The 22,825-nt window shown below is 43.3% G+C and overlaps 1 protein-coding gene and 1 non-coding gene across 18 annotated transcripts in view; one reads left to right on the forward strand and one right to left on the reverse strand.

The window, feature by feature from the left end:
• ADGRL3 (adhesion G protein-coupled receptor L3) overlaps positions 1–22,825 on the forward strand; it is a 694,363-nt gene that overhangs the window by 305,393 nt on the left and 366,145 nt on the right. The window lies entirely within an intron of this gene.
• LOC119939765 lies at positions 4,004–4,141 on the reverse strand. The gene has a single exon (XR_005454728.1). It is a non-coding gene; the product is annotated as a small nucleolar RNA SNORA7 (small nucleolar RNA).

Here is a 22,825-nt window from a genome sequence, read left to right on the forward strand (position 1 = left end):
TTGGGAATGCATTAATGCATGTTTTGAGTTTTTGGGTGGGGGAAACTGTACTACTTTAGTTCTATGTCATGCAAGCCTCCAACTGAGCTCTTTCATTATGACCCTGAAGTTTACATTGAATGGAGAGCCTTGATGGGAACAGACCAGCCCCCTGCCGTTTCCTGAAGATAGAGGTTTACAGTCAATCAATCATTTAATGCTTAATCAATCAATCAATTTATTGATTGCTTACTGTGTGCAGAGCACTGTACTAAGCGCTTGGGAAGTACAAGTTGGCAACATATAGAGACAGTCCCTACCCAACAGTGGGCTCACAGTCTAGAAGGGGGAGACAGAGAACAAAACCAAACATATTAACAAAATAAAATAAATAGAATAGATATGTACAAGTAAAATAAATAGAGTAATAAATATGTACAAACATATATACATATATACAGGTGCTGTGGGAAAGGGAAGGAGGTAAGATGAGGGGGATGGAGGGGGGAGAGGAAGGAGGGAAGTCTGGGAAGTCCTCCTGGAGGAGGTGAGATCTCAGTAGGGCCTTGAAGGGAGGAAGAGAGCTAGCTTGGCAGATGTGGGGAGGGAGGGCATTCCAGGCCAGGGGGATGACGTGACCCGGGGGTTGACGGCGGGACAGGCAAGAACGAGGCCCGGTGAGGAGATTAGCGGCAGAGGAGCAGAGGGTGTGGGCTGGGCTGTAGAAGGAGAGAAGGGGGGTGAGGTAGGAGGGGGCCAGGGGATGGACAGCCTTGAAGCCCAGGGTGAGGAGTTTCTGCCCGATGCGCAGATTGATTGGTAGCCACTGGAGATTTTTGAGGAGGGGAGTAACATGCCCAGAGCGTTTCTGGACAAAGACAATCCGGACAGCGGCGTGAAGTATGGATTGAAGTGGGGAGAGACATGAGGATGGGAGATCAGAGAGGAGTCTGATGCAGTAGTCCAGACGGGATAGGATGAGAGCTTGAACGAGCAGGGTAGCGGTTTGGATGGAGAGGAAAGAGCGGATCTTGGCAATGTTGCGGAGCTGAGACTGGCAAGTTTTGGTGACAGCTTGGATGTGAGGGATGAATGAGAGAGTGGAGTCGAGGATAATAATAATAATAATGACGGCATTTGTTAAGCGCTTACTATGTGCAAAGCACTGTTCTAAGCGCTGGGGGGGAAACAAGGTGACACCAAGGTTGTGGGCCTGTGAGATGGGAAGGATGGTAGTGCTGTCAACAGTGATGGAAAAGTCAGGGAGAGGGCAGGATTTGGGAGGGAAGACAAGGAGTTCAGTCTTGGACATGTTGAGTTTTAGGTGGCGGGCAGACATCCAGATGGAGATGTCCTGAAGGCAGGAGGAGATGCGAGCCTGGAGGGAGGGAGAGAAAGCAGGGGCAGAGATGTAGATCTGGGTGTCATCAGCGTAGAGATGATAGTTGAAGCCGTGGGAGCGAATGAGGTCACCAAGGGAGTGAGTGTAGATCGAGAACAGAAGGGGACCAAGCACTGAACCTTGGAGAACCCTCACAGTAAGAGGATGGGAGGGGGAAGAGGAGCCTGCAAAAGACTGAGAATGAACGGCCGGTGAGATAAGAGGAGAACCAGGAGAGGACGGAGTCTGTGAAGCCAAGGTTGGATAGCGTGTTGAGGAGAAGGGGGTGGTCCACAGTGTTGAAGGCAGGTGAGAGGTCGAGGAGGATGAGGATAGAGTATGAGCCATTGGATTTGGCAAGCAGGAGGTCATTGCTGACCTTTGAGAGGGCAGTTTCCATGGAATGTAGGGGACGGAAGCCAGACTGGAGGGGGTCGAGGAGAGAGTTGGTGTGGAGGAATTCGAGGCAGCGCGTGTGGACGACTCATTCAAGGAGTTTGGAAAGGAATGGTAGGACGGATATGGGTCGATAACTACAAGGTGTGGTGGGGTCAAGAGAGGGTTTTTTTAGGATGGGAGAGACATGGGCATGTTTGAAGGCAGAGGGGAAGGAACCAGTGGAGAGTGAGGGGTTGAAGATGGAAGTTAAGGAGGGGAGAAGGGATGGAGCGAGAGATTTCATAAGATGAGAGGGAATGGGGTCAGAAGCACAGGTGGCCGGAGTAGCACTTGAGAGGAGGGAGGAGAACTCCTCTGAGGATACTGCTGGGAAGGATGGGAGAGTAGCAGAGAGTGTTGAAAGCTGGGGGGCTGGATAAGGGGGGGGGGAGTGACTTTTGGGAGGTCAGACCTGATGGATTTAATTTTATTAATGAAGTGCATTTAAATTAATGAAGTGCATTTATTAATATGTGCAGAGCATTGTACTAAGCGCTTGGGAGAGTACAAAATAAGAGTTGGTGGAAATATTCCCCTCCAACAGCCAAGAAATACTTCTCAAGTTCGTTCTTTTCATTTTTGCTCAATGTCAGATATTATCAAATATACCACATTTGTAGTACCTTAGCTTGAAACACCTGTAAAGTGTCACATGAAAATGACTGTTACAGTCTTGATTCTTGTAGTGGTCTTGGGAAAGAACTTGAGAAGTATTTCTTCCTTGTGGGTCTGTCAATTCTGTTATTTTGTTCTCTCCCAAACTTCGCACAGTGTTCTGCACAGAGAAAGTGCTAAATAAATATGATAGATTGTTAAGCCCAGAGTTACCGGCCTGTTACCGGCTTGCTGTTTGCCAAGCACTGTTGTAAGTGCTGGGGTAGATACAAGGTAATCAGGTTATCCCACATGGGGCTCACAGTTTTCATCCCCATTTTACAGATGAGGGAACTGAGGCCCAGAGAAGTTAAGTGACTTGCCCAAGGTCACACAGCTGACAAGTGGCGGAGCTGGGATTAGAACCCACGGCCTCTGGCTCCCCAGCCTGTGCTGTTTCCACTGAGCCATGCTGCTTTGAATAGACATCTAAACAAAAATATAGAAAATAGCTATAAATAAGAGCATAGGGACTAAAGTTGTCTTGGGGGGGGGGCGTTTATGTGCATGTTTTGCTGGATGTGTGTCCATTGAACACTGGGGTGTATAACAAATTCATATTAAGTTTCGCATTACAAGTTGTGTGAAGTGATGGAGTACTGTTCAAGGCAAGCAAAGCTTTTGCCTTTTGTTTTTTTAATTTAGTAAGAGACTGCCATCTTTTAATATCAGTGCTGTTTTTTGATACTTGTCACAGGGCTGGATTAGGAATAGAATGGTGTGCTTCCCCCTCTTACTACATAACTTTTTGTATAGTCAAAATGAAATACGCGAGACAGGTTTTATTAGTTGTGAAATAGGCAAGATGACTTCTAGGCTTCTGCCTAACTTCTCTTTTTCAAGAGATTAATCATCCTTGAAATATTTATAATGTTTGCTAGGCTAGGCAATTTGTTTTACCTGCAGCAGTATTGCTGGTTTTTATAGTGAAGATATTATGTGGAGAGCACCCTTTCCCAGTAGTGACAGCCAAGGTTAGAGCCGGCTTCCCCTGCAGCGTTCCCATTAGCTTAACAGTCAATCAATGGTATTTATTTATCATAATAGTAGTAATAATTATAGTATTTAAGCCCTTACTATGTACCAGGCACTGTTCTAAGCGCTGGATTGGATACAAGCAAATCAGCTTGGACACAGGCCCTGTCCTGCGTGGGGCTCATGATCTCAATCCCCATTTTCCAGGTGAGGTCACTGAGGCACAGAGAAGTGAAGCGACGTGCCCAAGGTCACACAGCAGACAGGTGGCAGAGGCTGGTTTAGAATTCATGATCTTCTGATTCCCAGGCCCGGGCTCTAGCCACTCCATCATCCTGCTGCTTCTCTTGTCTTGTCTTATTACGTCGAGTCGTTTCTGACCCATAGCAACACCATGGACACATCTCTCCCAGAACAGCCCGCTCTCCACCTGCAATCGTTCTGGTAGAGTTTCCATAGAGTTTTCTTGGTAAAAATCCAGAAGTGGTTTACCATTGCCTCCTTCGGCGCGGTAAACTTGAGTCTCCGCCTTCGACTCTCTCCCGTGCCGCTGCTGCCCAGCACGGGTGAGTTTTGATTTGTAGCAGATTGCCTTCCACTCGCTAGCTACTGTCCGAGCTAGGAATGGAATGGTTATGCCTCTGCTTGACTCTTCCTCCCAAAGCCGAGACCGGTAGAGGACTGGAAACTCTCCAGGTGTGACCCTGAGAGGGGGGATGCTTCTCTTATTGAGTGCTTATTGTGTGTAGAGCACTGTACTGGTGTGGCTCAGTGGAAAGAGCATGGGCTGTAGAGTCAGAGGTCATGGGTTCCAATCCCGGCTCCACCAATTGTCAGCTGTGATGTTGGGAAAGTCACTTAACTTCTCTGTGCCTCAGGTCCCTCATCTGTAAAATGAGGATTAAGACTGTGAGCCCCCCCATGGGATAATCTGATCACCTTGTAACCTCCCCAGCGCTTAGAACAGTGCTTTGCACATAGTAAGTGCTTAATAAATAATATAATCAATAATAAATGCCATCATTATTATTACTGGACGCTTGGGAGAGTACAGTGTAAAAGAGTTGGTAGACACAATCACCGCCCACAACGATATTACAGTCTGGAGTCGGGGGCCCAAACCCTCAATGGATCCAGCAAACACAAGAGGTCCACAGTTTGTAGCTTTGCTCAGTGCCATGCAGTGCCATCCCACTGTTGGGTAGGGACTGTCTCTATATGTTGCCAATTTGTATTTCCCAAGCGCTTAGTACAGTGCTCTGCACATAGTAAGTGCTCAATAAATACGATTGATGATGATGATGCAGTGTTCATTGCTTGGAGGCCTGTCCCAGTGGAGTAAGAGTGGGATTCGTAAGACCCAGGTTCTGATCCTAGCTCTGTTACTGATTTACTGTGTGACCTTGAGCCAGTCGTATAACCCCTCAGTGCCTCTGTTTCCGCAGATGTAAAATGGGGTATGATACATGTTTTCATTCCCCCTCAAACTGTCAGCCCCTGTGGGACAGAACCTATATCTTAACTGATCATCTGCCTCAACACTAGAGTGTTAGCACAGTGCTTTGGCATCTAGGAAGGGATTAATGAATATATTGTAATTATTAATCAAGCAGTCATTTATTGAGCACTCGCTGTGTGCAGAGCACTGTAGTAAGTACTTCGGAGAGTAATAAAAATGATGGCATTTATTAACTGCTTCCTATCAATCAATCAATAGTATTTATTGAGCGCTTACTGTGTGCAGAGCAATGTACTAAGCGCTTCGGAAGTACAAGTTGGCAACATATAGAGACAGTCCGTATCCAACAGTGGGCTCAAAGTCTAGAAGGGGGAGACTTCTAAGCACTAGGGAGGTTACAAGGTGATCAGGTCGTCCCACAGGGGGCTCACAGTCTTCATCCCCATTTTACAGATGAGGTAACTGAGGCACAGAGAAGTTAAGTGACTTGCCCAAAGTCATACAGCTGACAAGTGGTAGAGCTGGGATTTGAACCCATGACCTCTGAATCCAAAGCCCGTGCTCTTTCCACTGAGACACACTGCTTCTCAGCACACAGAAAGGATCTGTTTCAAATACTTCCTCCAAGGTATGGAATGAAAATGGAAAGTATTAGTAGTGATAGTATTAATTAATCGCTTCCTGTGATGCATAGCTTGTTGTGGGCAGGGATTGTGTCTGTTAACTGTTATATTGTACTCTCCCAAGTGCTTAGTACAGTGCTTTGCACAGAGTAAGTGCTCAATAAATATGTTTGAATGAATGAATGAAAGCACTTTACTGAGCATTGGGAAAGAAGACTCGGGTGAGAACTAGGACTTTTGGCCCTCCAAGGGTACACTATCTAAGGAGAAGAGTTGTGTCGCTTTTAGCTGCCAAATAAGAATACTAGCTATGTATGTATTTGTATTCCAAGTCCAGTTCAGGGCTCCAATTTCCCTACTCTGACCTTCTGGTGGTTTGCCCTTGGCCTTGCCATTTAACCCTCGGGTACCTCTGCCTCTAAATAATAATAATAATGGAATTTATTAAGCGCTCACTATGTGCCAAGCACTGTTCTCAGTGCTGGGGAGGTTACAAGGTAATCAGGTTGTCCCACGTGGGGCTCACAGCCTTCATCCCCATTTTACAGATGAGGTCACTGAGGCCCAGAGAAGTGAAGTGACTTGCCCAAAGTCACATCTGACAATCGGCAGAGCTGGGATTTGAACCCATGATCTCTGACTCCAAAGTCCGGGCTCTTTCCACTCAGCAACACTGCTTCTCTAAAGTGTGGCCATGTTACTTATGTACTGCATCCAGATGTTGTGCCATTCATTAGGTTCCTACTTCTCTTTTCGACTGTGAAAAGCTCGACTGGAGATAGAACTGGCCTTATATCGTCGATCCAGTTTTGAGAGGTAAAAGCCTAGCCGCCAACAGGGAGAAGCATCAGACGATTTCTCTAGGCTCTTTTAAGCACTTAACAGTTTCAGATTTTAATGCTGAAATGAGCCTTAAACAGTTACACAACTTTGTTTTCTGTAATCCTTGGGGGTGGAAGAATGTTGTGTAAGGCAGCTCAAATGGCTAAAATAATGCTTCAAGGGTTGGGCAGGTGGTCTTTAGGATGGAAGAGTACTACTACAGGGATTGTTTGCGTTTCCCTGCCGGGACTTCAGCTCCGTCTGTTCCAACTGCAAACCTAGAGTCATCATCACCACGGGATACTCTTTTTAAAACAGAAGAGCTTCATTTCCTTCTTGTGGTAGGTGGAAAAGTCCAAAAAAAAGTCATTTTCTTACATGCTCAATGATAAAGGCTTTGGGAGTTATGATTTCCATTTTGCAATTAAACTGCCAAAGTGTTTGTTTAAAATTGGGTAACCTGTGGAAATCCATAAGTTGCCATATCCAGTTAAATGGGCCTGAGAATGAAAGCCATATGGACTTTTTTTCAATTCAGCCCAGTTCCCTTTAGATTATAAGCTCCTCGTGGTCAGGGAAAGTGTCTAACCCAGTTGTATTGCACTCTCCGGGGGAGCTTAATACAGTGCTCTACATGTAGTAGGCACTCAATAAATATATAATCAATCAATCAATCGATCATATTTATTGAGCGCTTACTGTGTGCATAGCACTGTACTAAGCACTTGGGAAGTACAAGTCGACAACACGTAGAGGCAGTCCCTACCCAACAGCAGGCTCACAGTCTAGAAGGGGGAAACAGAGAACAAAACCAAACATACTAACAAAATAAAATAAATAGAATAGATGTACTGTAGAAAATGTAAACCAAACTTTTTAAAGGTGAATTGCCATGTGAAGCTTATGGATAATGATGCCCTGGTTTGTGTTCAGTCAATCAACTGATCATTATCTGTAACTTTTACATGGCAATTCACCTTTCAAGTTTGACTTACATTTACTACAAAATATCTTTCCTTTAGGTGTATTGCACTAGGTACACTATACATGTTCATTAGCCTCAAGGCCAGGGCTGGGACATTGCTTAAGCATAAATCGTAGTTGTCTTTAACAGGGGATGATAACGACAAGCCATTATGGAATTGCAGAGGGAGAATCACAGGTATGGGAGGGATGGAAAGTGAGAGAAACTGACATTCCGGTTTTTATGATGCCACCAATAAAATAGCCCCAGAAGAATGGAAAGGATTTGAAAAGAAATCAGTGACAGAATCCTTGTGTTCCATACTCTTCTTTAGGAACATTCCCTACCCACTGTGAGCTTAGCAGTTATTACAGTGCTCTGCACACAGTAAGCGCCCAGTAAATAATAATAATAATAATAATAATAATAATGGCACTTGTTAAGCGCTTACTATGTGCAAAGCACTGTTCTAAGTACTGGGGGGATACTAGGTGATCAGGTTGTCCCACGTGGGGCTCACAGTCATAATCCCCATTTTACAGATGAGGTAACTGAGGCTCAGAGAAGTTAAGTGACTTGCCCAAGGTCACACAGCAGACAGGTGGCAGAGCCAGGATTCGAACCCATGACCTCTGACTCCAAAGCCCGTGCTCTTCCCATTGAGCCACGCTGCTTCTACGATTGAATGAATGAACTGGCATCAGGAATAAACAATTGCAGATTCTTTGGGATGACTGTGGCCAAACTACTGTACCATTTGCAAATGGGCAGGTCAAGAGCAGATGTAAGGGATTAAATGTTGCTTAACTGGGTTAATAATAATAATAATAATAATAATAATAATAATAATATTTATTAAGCTCTTACTATGTGCAAAGCACTGTTCTAGGCGCTGGGGAGGTTACAAGGTGATCTGCTTGTCCCAAAGGGGGCTCACAGTCTTAATCCCCATTTTACAGATGACGTATCTAAGGCACAGAGAAGCTAAGTGACTTGCCCAAAGTCACAGAGCTGACAATTGGCAGAGTCAGGATTTGAACCCATGACCTCTTGTTTGCTACAAGGAGCATTTTGATTTTGTTTTGTGGAGGGAGGTTTTTAGGCAACTCTGGAGGTTAGTACGCATGCCTGACCCCAGTAGCTGGTCTTTTCCTTCAGAATTTTCAAAACCAAAGACGACTGTGAGCCCACTGTTGGGTAGGGACTGTCTCTATATGTTGCCAATTTGTACTTCCCAAGCGCTTAGTACAGTGCTCTGCACATAGCACTCAATAAATACGATTGATGATGATGATGATGATGATGATTTTTGGCTCTCTACAGTAGACACAGTAAAATGACGAAGGAGTCCTGTCCGGTTGAGCCACACCTTACCTTCTTGGCAGGCTGCATGACATTCACTCACTTTAAAATGTCAGGCTGTATTTTTTCAGCCTTGAAAATAAATGGAAATACCTGTGGAAATAGAGAAGCAGCGTGGCTTAGTGGAAAGAGCCCGGGCTTGGAAGTCAGAAGCCATGGGTTCTAATCCTGGCTCCTCTACTTTTCGGCTGTGTGACTTTGGGCCAGTCACTTCACTTCTCTGTGCCTCAGTTCCCCCATCTGTAAAATGGGGATTAAGACTGTGAGCCCCATGGGGGATGACCTGATTACCTTCTATTACCCCCCACCTAGTGCTTAGAACAGTGCTTGGCACATAGTAGCAATTAAATATCATCATCATCATGACCTATAGGGATCTGCAGACTGTGGCATCGGCCTACTATCTCTGCTTGACGATATGCTCCTTGAGGCCAGGGATGGGTCTATTGACTCTGTTATCCTCTTCTAATTGCTTATACTGCTCTGCATACCATAAATGTTCAATAAATACCATTGTTTGATTGACCAATTGATACCCCTAACACCAAGCCACTTCGGGCCTTGCATAATCTCTCCAATTGTGGCTGTATCATGAAGCTAAAAATAGGCTTATCTTCTCCAAAGGCAACTCAAGTTTCAGTTTAAACAGCTTCCTTGGAAAGGAGCAGTGACATGAAAAAGGCAAATTATTGAGGGAATCTTTCAAGGCATTAGGTTTCATGGCAGGAATGGGTAAAGATCTGACCGATTAGGTCACTGATTAGGAGAGTGGTTGAAAAGATAATTTAGTAATGGAATATTTTTATACTAGACCCAGCCCACTTTCTTTTTGGATTTCAGGCTACACACAAATTGATGTCTTATTAATTTGTAAAATTCTTTCCAGTTGAGCATGCAGTGGTAAAAGTACAGTGTTTGTCTTATTGCCTGAAGCCAGGAATGTTTAATAATCATTTAATTGGCTATTAACATTGAGAGGATAACAAAATTGTGGATTTTTGTAGATTAAGAAATGAAACTAGAAATTACATATTTGCTTGGGGAACTGTTCCTAATATGTTCTCAACCCCCAACCTTCCAATCTCTTGATTGCTAGAAGGTTGATTTCTGAGCTATCTCCCTGTGGATAGTGAACATAATAATAATGATAATGACGGCATTTGTTAAGCGCTTATTATGTGACAGGCAATTTACTAAGTGCTGGGGTGGATACAAGCAAGTTGGGTTGGACATAGTCTTGCATGGGGCTCACAGTCTTAATCCCCATTTTACAGATGAGGTAAGTGAGGCACAGAGAAGTTAAGTGACTTGCCCAAGGCCTCATAGCAGACAAAGTGGTGGAACCGGAATTAGAACCCATGACCTTCTGACTTTCAAGCCCATGCTCTATCGACTACACCATGTTGCCTTGTGGTTCTTTTATACTTTCCAAGTGCTTAGTTCAGAGCATTGCACCCATTGCGTGCTCAATAAATGCCATCAGTACTTGCATACTGTGTGCATATCACCATTGCGTTTGTCTTTATTAACCACCAATTTCACCTGTCTCTCTAACACGGTGGTGGAGGGGTATATAAATGATGGTATTAAGTGCATACTATGTGTCAGGCACTGTGCTGAGTGCTGGGGTTGGTAAAAGATAAAACCTACCCAGGCATCTAGAGAGAAAAAGGGGGATGCCAGAAGTTGCTCAGGATGACTGGTTAGTTGTTCCTACTTAATTCAAGTGATGTAATAAACTGTGTCAATCAATCAATCGTATTTATTGAGCGCTTACTGTGTGCAGAGCACTGTACTAAGCGCTTGGGAAGTACAAGTTGGCAACATATAGAGACCGTCCCTACCCAACAGTGGGCTCACAGTCTAAAAGATGTCAAGCATGTCACAAGTAATAATGATAGTTATGTTATTTGTTAAGCACTTACTGTGGGCTAAACACTGTTCTAAGGGTTGTGGTAGGTACAAGGTAATCAGGTTGGACCCGGTCGCTGTCCCACACGGGGCTCACAATCTTAATTCTTGTTTTACAGATGAGGTAACTGAGGCACAGAGAAGTTAAATGACTTGCCCAAGGTCACACGACAAACAAGTACCAGGTTTCTAGTTCAAAGCAAAGACAAAATAACATTCTATGGTGTTGGTTTAGTTCTTTCTATTCCGATAAGCGCAAAGCAGATTGATTTCCTGGTTGCTTTAGAGCATAGCCAAAATGCCAAAAAAAAAAAAAAGACCCAGGCATGATTAGCTTATGTAGGTGATGGGGTTGGTGATTAGAGAGGAATGTATTTATAAAAAGAAAAAGTAGTCCGCTTCCCACATTATTGCTCATCTCCAAGCTGTTAGAGCCACTTGTGAAATTGTAGTCATAGACACTGCTTGAATTGGAGCAGGACTCTTCATCACAGGAGCTCCAGTTACAGATCCACAGTTTTTTCAGCACTCATTCAATTCAATCGTATTTACTCCACTCATCTTTTGGATCAGCCTAAATCGGGGAATCCACGAGGTCCTCGAGCTCTCGTGATTTAATAACGAAGACCGGTCCTGAGACCCCACGATGATCACACGTGCCGCCGTCTCCCTGGGGAAGACCCCGTGTGGGTTTACGCGGGACCTTTAGCTCTGCCAGGCAGGCCTGAGGAAGGCTGTTGTGACCTCCGCCATTGCTTTGTACATGAGTCAGAGGCTACCGCCACGAGGCCTGACTCGGTCGCGGTGCCCCTGCGAAGGGAGACAAACACTCCTTTGAGCTGATAGGTAGGTCGCCAATAGCAGTCGCACACTGTGTCTCAGAATTGATCATCCTTGGGCCATGCAGCATGTCTGCAGCTCTGTTGGGGACAAGCACCCAGACGTCGATTCTGATGAAAGATCACGTTGAAGAGAAATCCACGCGTTTCCCTGGGTGATGCCCCTGAACACAGCAGGCGTGGAACTCACTGAACTCGCAGTGTGCGTGTCGGTGGATTCTCCTCAGCTCATTTGGCATGTGGCATTCGTAATTGACTGTGTGTGCTAAGGAGAGTTGGTCCCTTTACTTAACTCAACTCTGAAACCAAACATTCTTAGCCATGGTAAAAAAATTCCCAACCGGCTCCCAGCAACAGGGGCGATTCATTCCCAGTTAAATCATTTTCCAGCACGATGAAAGGTTTTAAGGCACCAGGGGTGGCAACAGCGGATCCTAGCCTGTATTTTGGGTTTCCTTTTTGGTTGGCATGAATTGGGATCTGCCCTGTCATTTTGGCTAGTAATCTAACAGCCGTGTTTAATTAAAAACCTCATGATTGGATATGCTGAGGAATGCTGGTGACTAAGAAATCTAATAATGCACCGTGGTTTTACTTAATTTGAAAAAATAAATTGGCCTTTTGGTCTGAAGCCAGATTTATAATGAATTCGCATCACTGGCTGATGCCTTAAAGACAGAAACCTTAGCATCAGAAGGACATGGGACTTGTACACTGCAAACGTTCAGCTCTCGTTGCTGGCCAGCCTGCTTTGGCTGTGGAAGATGGCTCAGGAGATACCGATGCTGACTTTTTGAGCAGACTTAAAGTAGTCTGAAAAGGACTATTTTTTCCCCCCAAATGAAATGCCCCTTTAACGTTTCCATTCTCTTGGTTCTGTCGGAAGTGGTGGTTTGACATCAACTGGTTCATCATTTTAGTCGACATTACATAATTACTTGTGGAAACAGTTGGCCGATCGAGATTTACTTGAGTTGAATAGAATATTATTAATCATAATAATAATAATGTCATTTATTAAGCACCCCAATGCACTGATCATCGTACTAAGCGCTGGGATAGATACAAGGCATTCAGATTACACACAGGCCCTGTCACATATGGGACTTGCAGTCTGAGGAGAGAGAACAGTTGGTTAATCCCCATTTTACAGTTGAGTAAATTGCAGCACACAGAAATGAAGTGACTTGCCTCAGTTCATGCAGCAGGCCAATGTTGTAGCAGGGACTAGAATCAGGCTTCCTGACCCCCATTTCCATGCTTGGGCCACTAAGTCACAGCTATTCTTTTGTGTGTTACCCAGTTTGGTCAGGGACCAGGTCATAAAATAACGTATTATTGACTAGTTGATAATCACGACTTTCACAGAGGACATTTTAGGCTATGGGGCCTGGTGTGCACTGCCCTTGCGATGGGAATCTTTTAAGATGGGCTACAGCATCTTTCTGCAGAGTGGGTAGGTGAGTATATCGTTTCCGATAGTGTGTCTGAGGACGTGTCCCTGAAACGAAATTCTATAGGGGTAGTACAGAGATGATTTGACTGGGCTTGACACCTGTTTCCTTAATTTGAGACCTTTTTGTTCACAGAGTATTAGAATGGCACTTAAAGTACCTTTTGAGTAGAAGCTCTAACAGGCCTGCATTATACTGGGCCTAAATCAAAAGGTTGTTCGTGTGAGACTTCAGATTTAACTCTTCAGTTATTTTCATCTGCAGATTGCATACCTGATAGTCCTGCACTTTCTGCCAAACACTGCAAGGGATATTTTTTGTTGTTGTGGTTTTTGTATGACCTAAAGGAAGGATTTTTCACTTCATATTTCAAGAGTTTATGATCCCAGGAATGAAAGGAACCACAAGACTTCTGTTTTAAGATGTTGGATAAGCGCTAATAAATTCATCCTGGGGGTTAACTTTGTTTCTTTGCATTGTGACACAATTTACCTCATTTCCTAATCCAAATATCACTCCTCCTCCCTATTTTAAAGTGCCACAGACATTCTGGAGAAAGACTATTCAATAAATCACTCTCAGTTCCATTATGGCTGCTCCTCTGAGCTAAAGTCTCAATCAGTGACATATATATATATATTTTTTTTTTCTACTTCCCTGAGTGCTTAGTACAACACACTGTAGGTGTGTATATATATATATATATATATATATATATATATATATATATATATATATATATATATATATGTGTGTGTATATATATATGTGTATATATATATATATATATATATACACAATACACCTACTGTGTGTTGTACTAAGCACTCAGGGAAGTAGTAAGATATCAAGACACCTGTTCCCTGCCTAGACTCAAATGGAGCTTCAGATAACGACAGAGGTATCCTCCTCAGGGGCGGGGATTGTATTTACCAACTATTGTACCCTCCCAAGTATCTAGAACAGCACTTTTCACACAGTAGACTGGAGACTCCTTGAGGGTAGGAATTATATCCATGAACCCTGTCGTATTCTCCCAGGTGTGTGGTACACAGTGCTCTGCTTAAAGTAGACTGGACGCTCCTTGAGGTTAGGAAACATGTCCCCTAACTGTATTATAGCATGCCCCCCCCCCCGCCCCCAAGTGCTTATCAATCCATGATATATTCTGAGTATTTACTGTGTGAGGAGCACTGTACTAATCACTTGGAAGAATACAATATAAGAGTTGGTAGACACATTCCCTGTCCATAATGAGTTTACAGTATAGGGGGGAGATGGATATTAATATGAATACTTTATAAATCTTTAGATAGCTACATGAGGGTGGGGGTGTTTACAAATGTCCAAAAGGTATACAGATTCAAGTACTTAGTACCCGGTGCTTTGCGTACTCTAGACTGGAAGCTCCTGAGGTTAGGAATCATGAAGCAGCGTGGCTCAGTGGAATGAGCACGGGCTTTGGAGGCAGAGGTCATGGGTTCAAATTCCGGCTCTGCCAATTGTCAGCTGTTTGACTTTGGGCAAGTCACTTAACTTCTCTGTGCCTGTTACCTCATCTATAAAATGGGGATTAAGACTGTGTGCCCCCCATGGGACAACCTGATCACCTTGTAACTTCCCCAGTGCTTAGTACAGTGCTTTGCACATAGTAAGTGCTTCATAAATGCCATTATTATTATTATTATTACCTCCACTAACTGTGTGATACTCCTTAAAGTGCTCAGTACAAAGTGCTTGGTATGTACTGGACTGGAAGGGTCTTGAGGATAGGAGTCATATCTACTAATGCCGTTAAACTCACCCAAGAGCAGTGTACAGCTCTCTGCAGGCATGTATTTATTTTTTCATAACGTCTATTTTCCCCTCTGGATTGTAAGCTCTGTTGTGGGCAAGGAATGTGTCTACCAACTTTGCTGTATTATACTCTCCCAAGTGCTTAGAACAGGGCTCTGCCCACAGTAAGCACTCACTAAATACCATGGATGATGGTGTGAACGCTCAAGAAATATCAGTGATTGAGATGAGGGGATAAACAGTCAACTGTGAATAGCCTCAAGAGCCTAGTGGCAGCACAATATTAAATTAGACATCCAGATGATTTGGCTTTATTCAGTCTTATTCCTGGGACCATGTTTTCGAAGCACAGACCCTGTGAGTTCAATTCCATTTATGTGAACTTTCCAAGTAGTACCCAGGGTTTATAGCAGAGCCATTTAAATAGCTGTAAATGTTCGTGGGTGCTTTTGTGGTTCAGCCATGATGAAACAAAGCTAGGTTTTTACACCTGTAGGCCGGAACAGGCCCTACACCCCTGCCTTGAAAGGAGCAGACTTTACAGAAAATTAGGAAAATTTGCAGAATGATCCGAATGTCTCTAATTTGTTCTTATTAATCCTTGAGCATAGTTAAAACAGATAACAGAATAGAAAGCCTTTCTTGTGCCTTTGGAGTGCTTGAAAAATGAGCCTTGATCTATGCCCTGCTTTAGCCTAATACAAAGTGATTATTAAAATATGCAAGTCCCGTAAGATAGCTGTGTTAAAGCAATATTTTTCACAAAAGGAATTACAGTTGATGTTCTCTTTAAATGTCCAGAAGACTGAAATGTTACATCATTGTTTAGAGGGCATTTAAAATAATGAGGTACGAGATGGGTTGAAGGCAGATAGGATTTTTCCCGTAAGAGAACTGCACGGAATTGGAGGGAGAGAAGGAGGGTACCACAAGTAACCAAAAATGGATTTGGATGGCATGAGATTTGGCTACTGTGATTGAAGAAGCCCCCACCTGTGACCTCAAACAGGGAATGTGGAAGGAGCTGCAGTTGGATGAGTCTTGGGGAATTTGGAGGACAAGGAATGGATGGCTTAGAAGAACTGGGGAGCGGAAGCTACCTCTTCAGAATTACTCCTTTACATTAGAGAAGCAACATGGCCTGATAATGTGAAGCATCATGGTTTAGTGGAAAGACCATGAGCTTGGGAGTCAGAGGATGTGAATTCTAATCCCTACTCTGCCACTTGTCTAATATGTGACCTTGGGCAAGCCATTTAACTTCACCCCTTCCCAGATAGCAAGTACTCAGTTGCTCGATCACTCAGATTTATTGAATATATTGTTTGCAGATCACTGTACTAACCGCTTAGGAGATAACAGAGTTGGTAGACTTGCTCCCTTCCCACACGAGCTTACAGCATAGAAGGCTCCCAAGCAACAGGCTTACTCGTAGGTTTCTTAGACACTCCAGGGTTATTCATTCATTCAGTCATATTTATTGAATGCTTACTGTATGCAGAACACTGTAATAAGCACTTGGAAAGTACAATTCAGCAGCAAATAGGGAAATTGCAAATAGCAAATAGCAAATTGTCTAATCCCTACCCAAGAACGGGCTCATAGTCTAGGAGGGTGGAGACAGACAACGAAACAAGTAGACAGGCATCTATAGCATCGGTATGAATAGATAGAATTATAGATATATACACATCATTAATAAATAGAATAATAAAATAATAGAATAATAAAAAATAATAAATATGTTCATATTACATATTTATTACATTACATTACATAGCAGTTCATACTAGTTAAGTGCTGTGGCATGGGAAGGAGGGTAGAGTAGAGGGAGGGAGTTGGCAGTTGGAGGGGAGGAGGAGCAGAGGAAAAAGGGACGCAGTCTGGGAAGTAGTATCCGGCATCTTCTTGGTTAAGGTTTCACCAGTAGCCAAAGTCATCCAACAGAATATCTACCTCAATGTCTAGAACAGTGCTTGTCACATAGTAAGAGCTTAACAAATACCATTTTAAAAAGAAATCTTGCGCAAAATTATTTTGGGAAGTTAAAAATTAAAGCGCCAAATTTGATAACCTGCTAAAACTCTGATGAAATTAAAAATTGTACTTTATTTTCCCCATTCAACTTAGGTAGCATACTACAAATTATTTCTAATGATTTCGTGGAAGGGATTTCAGGGCATTGTCTGACCTGGATTTCTATGGCTAACCAATGCCTGTGAGCCTCCCATGGGACAATCTGATCACCTTGTAACCTCCCCAGCACTTAGAACAGTGCTTTGCACATAGATAAATGTGCAGATGTGCACTGTGTCCCCAAGGGTAGTGCAAACAAATGTGCATAGATATTAAGATAAATGCCATCTTCATCATCATCACGTAATACAGTGTTATGCACACAGTAAGTACTTAATAAATATGATGGATTGATTTGAGCTGGTGAAAGATGTTCTCTGATCAGTGTTTCAGAAGGATGAGTTGTTCAGCTATATGAAGAGAAAGTCCAGAGCCGGGGAGACCAGAAAGGGGACTGTTGTCTGATCACCCTCCTTCCTAAAATCTGAGCCCCATGGGGGACCAGAACTGTGACCAATCAGATAATATTGTTTCTGCCTTGATGCTAAGTACAGTGCTTAGTTTAAGACCACAGTTGTTGTTGTTCTTAAATCCATCCAGGAGGTCATTAAAGCTGATCAAAAGAGTGGATATAAGGTTGGAAATGGAGGATTGAATCCGAAAAATGTCAAGCAAGGAAACCTGGCAGGCCTGAGGGACAGTTTGAATTTGGGGGCGAATGAGAAAGAAATCATCTTTGGTACCATGATGCCAGGTTTGTGGGTCAAGTAGGATGGTGTTAGTCAACACTGGTGGGAACATAAGAAAAAATGATTTTCAGGCTGACAAAACGGTCAGTTTTATGTGTTCAACTGAAAGATCTGGTGGCTCGTCCAAAATGTTGAATTATCCAAAGCCCTGGCTTTCTCTGTAAGTTTAGTACCATCCATTAACCTTATAAACACACTTTTTAAGCAATTTACCAAAAAGAAGATTAACGGCAGCCCCTAGGGCATAACCCTAGGGGACTCTGCTCAATATCTCTGTTCAAGTTGGTGTCTCCTCGTCAGTTTTGCAGTGTGGTTTCCCAGAAAAGCCCAAGCTCATGCCATCTTCACTTGAAGCTGATTGCTTTGAGAAGATTCAGATTCACTTTGAAAAAGCACCTTATTGGACCCAGAGTTTTGAATTTATATCTTTCTAGGACCATTAATCCCTATTTGATTTAAAGCGCCTTGAGGGCAGGGGCCATAACCATTCTTCAGCTTAAGTGCCTAGTGAAGCACTGTGTCCCCAAGGGTAGTGCAAACAAATCTCTGAACTGATTGTTTCTCTACTGGATAAGAGAAAAGTTATTCCTCTGGTGCAGGGTTCCTAATGAAGATGTATTTTAAAAAAAAATTGAAGAAGATTCTTTTTAATGAAGGGTAGATGTTTTGCCCAGGCTGAGAGACACTTTCTCCATACTTGATTTCTGAAATGTGGGTTTGAGGTGGGTAGAGAGCAGCTTCTGAAGTTTTAGAGTGAATGGCAGAAGTAGTTCCTTCTGCTATTTGGTAGAATCCTTCTCTGAAGAGGAGTAAGGTCTTTTAGCATCCCATTCATATAATAAATGGAATGTGAAATGAGTTTCATGAAGTTAATGAAAAATATCTCTATTATAATTACCCAAGAATATTTATTTTTTAATGAACTCATAGACGACTGGCAATTTTCACTCTCTGCTTCAAGTTTTGCTTTCGTTAGAAATAAATCGTCTGATGTCAGGCTTGTTAACGATCCTTTTTTTAGTAAATAATCCTGAAGTTGTTGTTTTTTAAAAAGGCAACGTGTGGAAATGGATGCTAATCGTTACTAACATGAAATGCAAATGAAGGCATTGAAGTGACTGCAAGCTTCTCTCTATACTGTAAGCTCTTTATGGGCAGGGAACCTGTCCACTAATTCTGTTGTATTGTACTCTCCCAGGTGCTCAGTATGATGCTCTGCACATAGGTGTTCAAGAAATACCACTGATTGATTTTAAGACAAGAGTCCTTATTTCCTTGAAACTGAATAAACTCCCAAGCCTTGCCCCCATTTTGTACTTTGTAGTACTGCAAATTTGTTGAGACTTCAGTGAACGTTTAAAGATGTGACCTTAAGAGTTACATAGCTACTTACCAAACATTCCACCTAATTCTGTTACCGTATGGATATTCACTGGGGAGAATAATGACTCTTCCCCCTTCTGAAGCCTGACCTGTCGCTTCACCATCACCCTTGTGTCTCTATCTGGTGGTAGAGCAAATTGTGTCAAACATGGTGTTCCCAGCAAAATTCTCACATACTAGCCTTTGGGGAAGGGAAACCATTTAAGATACTATGTTGGAAGAGGGAAATTTACTGTATTTACTCACATACTTGCTGGCACCCCATAATCCATCCTCTGATATTGGAAAAAATAAATGAAAGATTATTTTAGCAAGCAGTGAGAGCATCACCCTAGGGCAGAAAGAGAAGGTAGGTTGGAATGGTCAGATGTGGCTCGAGCCAAGAAGGTTTCTGTTCTCAAATGGGTGTGCTCCCGGCTAGGAAAAGGAGAAGGGAACTGAGAGGTTTATCATAATTCATTGACTTCCTATCGTGTGTAGCACCTTCCTTTCTTTCTCTTCTTAATTCTGCCCTTTCCTCCTCCTTTTTTCCTTGTCTTTCTTTCTCCCATTCCCCTTAGCAGACTTAATTCCCCATGTAATGCCCCCCCCGCCCAATTCCCGTATCGAAATTGCAAAAAAATATGCAAAAATCCATCCAATATGTGAATGAATATGGTAGTTCACTCACTTTCATTTGGGAAGATGGGTAACTTTGATTTTGGTCAGTTTTCCCCATTGGCAGACAACTTGGCAAAGTGGCCCCATAAACATCTCGAAGGGGCACAGAACTCCTTGCAAGCCCAAGAGAATTCATGCCACCCTCTAATTTGTAAGCTCATTGTGGCCCGGGAATGTGTCTTGTTCATTATTATGTTGTACTGTCCCAAGCACCTAGTACAGTGCTCTGCACACGGTAAGTGCTCAATAAATCTGACTGACATCTTCCCCTCTGCCGCACCCTTTGAGCATCTCATTTCCCTGTGGTTCTTGGGCCCGTATCTCAGACAGTGACATTGAAGTAGATTTGCACAACCTCATTTTACCCACAGATGCAAATCTTAATAATAATTATTGTATTTGTTAAGTGCTTACTATGTGCTGGGCACCGTACTAAACACTGGGGTGGATACAAGCAAATTAGGTTGGATATAGTCCCTGTCCCACGTGGGACTCACAGTCTCGATCCCCATTTCACAGAGGAGGTAACTGAGGCATAGAGAAGTTAAATGACTTACCCAAGGTCACACAGCAAGCAAGTGGCAGAGCTAAGATAAGGACCCATGAACTTTTGAATCCCAGGCCTATGCTCTATCCACTACGCCATGCTGCTTCTCCTCATTCCCTGAATGCTCCAGTTCATGCTCTTCGGTACCAGAAATCTGACTTCATGAAGTTATACTTGTTTGTATCAAAGTCTTTCATGGATGCATTTGTCCATTTGATCTGCTAGAGTTTGAGCCCAGTTTACACTGCTTCAATTAAGACAGAAACAGCACCATCTTCTCGGGACACCGCCCAATAACAGAATCAAATTTGCCTCCAGGCCCCATGGAGCTAATAGTAATAATAATGATCATATTTGTTAAGTGCTAACTGGGTGCCACACATTCCATGTAGAGCTGGAGTACGTAAAAGATAAGGAAGTCCGACACAGCCCCATCCCACTTGGGGCTCACGGTCTAAGAGGGAGGGAGAACTAGTATTGAACCCCCATTTTACAGATGAGGAAACTGAGGCCCAGATGTCAAGTAACTTCTACCCTCTATGATTCTGTGGGCAGAGAACACATATGTCCACTCTGCTGTACTCTCCCAAGTGCTTAGTACAGTGCTCTGCATATGGTGAGTACTCAATAAATGTCACTGAATGATTTTTTTTTAATAGATGAGGAAACTGGAGCTCATTGCATTTAAGTGCCCAAGGTGCTCAAGGTTAAGTCAAGCAGTTAAGCTCTCAAGGTCACACATCAGGAAAGAGGCAGAGCTGGATTAGGAACCAGGTCCTCTGACACCCAAGGCCCGTACTCTTTCCACTAGGTCACACCGCTGCTTTCCTTCCTTTATTTGGCACCACTGAATTCAAGTTGTATTAAATCTCTGCTTGCAGAACAAACAGCAAAGCCATTTATGGCTTGAGTGCCTTTAGAGTTTTTTTTTCTTCTTTCCTATATTGTATGGTCTGTCACACCATTTAAGTCATCTTTTAGACATCTCCAGCCTAAGAGTCCAATAAGACAAGCCACGGCAAGTTTCTCTCTCTTCTACTTTGCCCTTCTACTCTAACTCCAGCTGGGAGGGAAGTGTGCAAGCTAATCACTCATTATTTCACATCTACCTGCATTGCTGCTTCATGGGATCTGATAATATTGAAAACAAAGTATTAGCAGCCTGCTGTGATGTCAGAAGCATAAGGATAAATGGCAGCTGTATTAACTGAGTCGGGGTTTAGGCTGCTTTTTCATTGGTGGATCAGGGAGTAGCATTGAGAGATAAAATCATGAGTAATTGTTATTGAGAATGTAGAAGCAGGATGGTGTAGTAGATAGAGCATGGGCCTGGGAATCAGAAGGTCGTGGGTTCTAATCCCGACTCTGCCACGTGTCTATGGTGTGACCTTGGCAAGTCACTTCACTGGGCCTCAGTTACCTCAACTGTAAAGTGGGGATTCATTCATTCATTCATTCAATCGTATTTATTGAGTGCTTACTGTGTGCAGAGCACTGTACTAAGTGCTTGGGAAGTACAAGTTGGCAACATATAGAGACGGTCCCTACCCAACAGTGGGCTCACAGTCTAGAAGGGGGAGACAGAAAACAAAACAAAGCATATTAACAAAATAAAATAACTAGACTATGTACAAGTAAAATAAATAGAGCAATAAATATGTACAAACATATATACAGGTGCTGTGGGGGAGGGACTATGAGCCCCACATGGGACAGGGACTGTGTCCAATCCAATTTGCTTGTATCCCCCTAATGCTTCATTAATTCAGTTGTATTTATTGAGCGCTTACTATGTGCAGAGCACAGTACTAAGTGCTGGAAAGTACAGTTCGGCAACAGATAGAGACAATCCCTACCCAACAACGGGCTCACAGTCTAGAAGGGTAGACAGTGTCTGGCACGTAGTAAGTGCTTAACAAATAATTAGCACTAATAATTATTATTATTAGTCTCATTTATTCAGAGGGCCCAGTCCTGTGAAAGTCCTATTAAGTGCTTAGTAATGATTTTGTTTATTAAGCTCTTACTATTTGCAAATCACTGTTCTAAGCGCTGGGGAGTTTACAAGGGATCAGGTTGTCCCACAGGGGGCTCACAGTTTTAATCCCCATTTTCCAGATGAGGTAACTGAGGCCCAGAGAAGTTAAGTGACTTGCCCAGAGTCACACAGCTGACAGTTGGCGGAGCCGGGATTTGAACCCATGACCTCTGACTCCAAAGCCCGGGCTCTTTCCACTGAGCCACGATGCTTAGTACAGTGCTCTGCACACAGTAAGTGCTCAATAAATAGGATTGAATGAATGAAAGAGAAGGCTCAGGGCTGGTTGGTGGAGGCCTCATCCCTCCGAAGGTAAGTGAGCAAACTCTCTACCTCGGTCTTTCCAGCACTCACTCTGAATCGGGGTAGGTTTAAATAGAGAAGTCAGCCAATCAGGAGACTGCATTAGTGAGTCTTCTAGACTGTGAGCCCATTAATAATAATAATAATAATAATAATAATGGCATTTGTTAAGCGCTTACTATGTGCAGAGCACTGTTCTAAGTGCTGGGGGGGGATACAAGGTAATCAAGTTGTCCCACATGGGGCTCACAGTCTTAATCCCCATTTTACAGATGAGGTAACTGAGGCTCAGAGAAGTTAAGTGACTTGCCCAAGGTCACACAGCAGACATGTGGCGGAGTCGGGATTCCAACCCATGACCTCTGACTCCAAAGCCCGGGCTCTTTCCACTGAGTCACGAGCCCATTGTTG

Source organism: Tachyglossus aculeatus, chromosome 17 (genome assembly GCF_015852505.1).
Source record: "Tachyglossus aculeatus isolate mTacAcu1 chromosome 17, mTacAcu1.pri, whole genome shotgun sequence".
Taxonomy (NCBI): domain Eukaryota; kingdom Metazoa; phylum Chordata; class Mammalia; order Monotremata; family Tachyglossidae; genus Tachyglossus; species Tachyglossus aculeatus.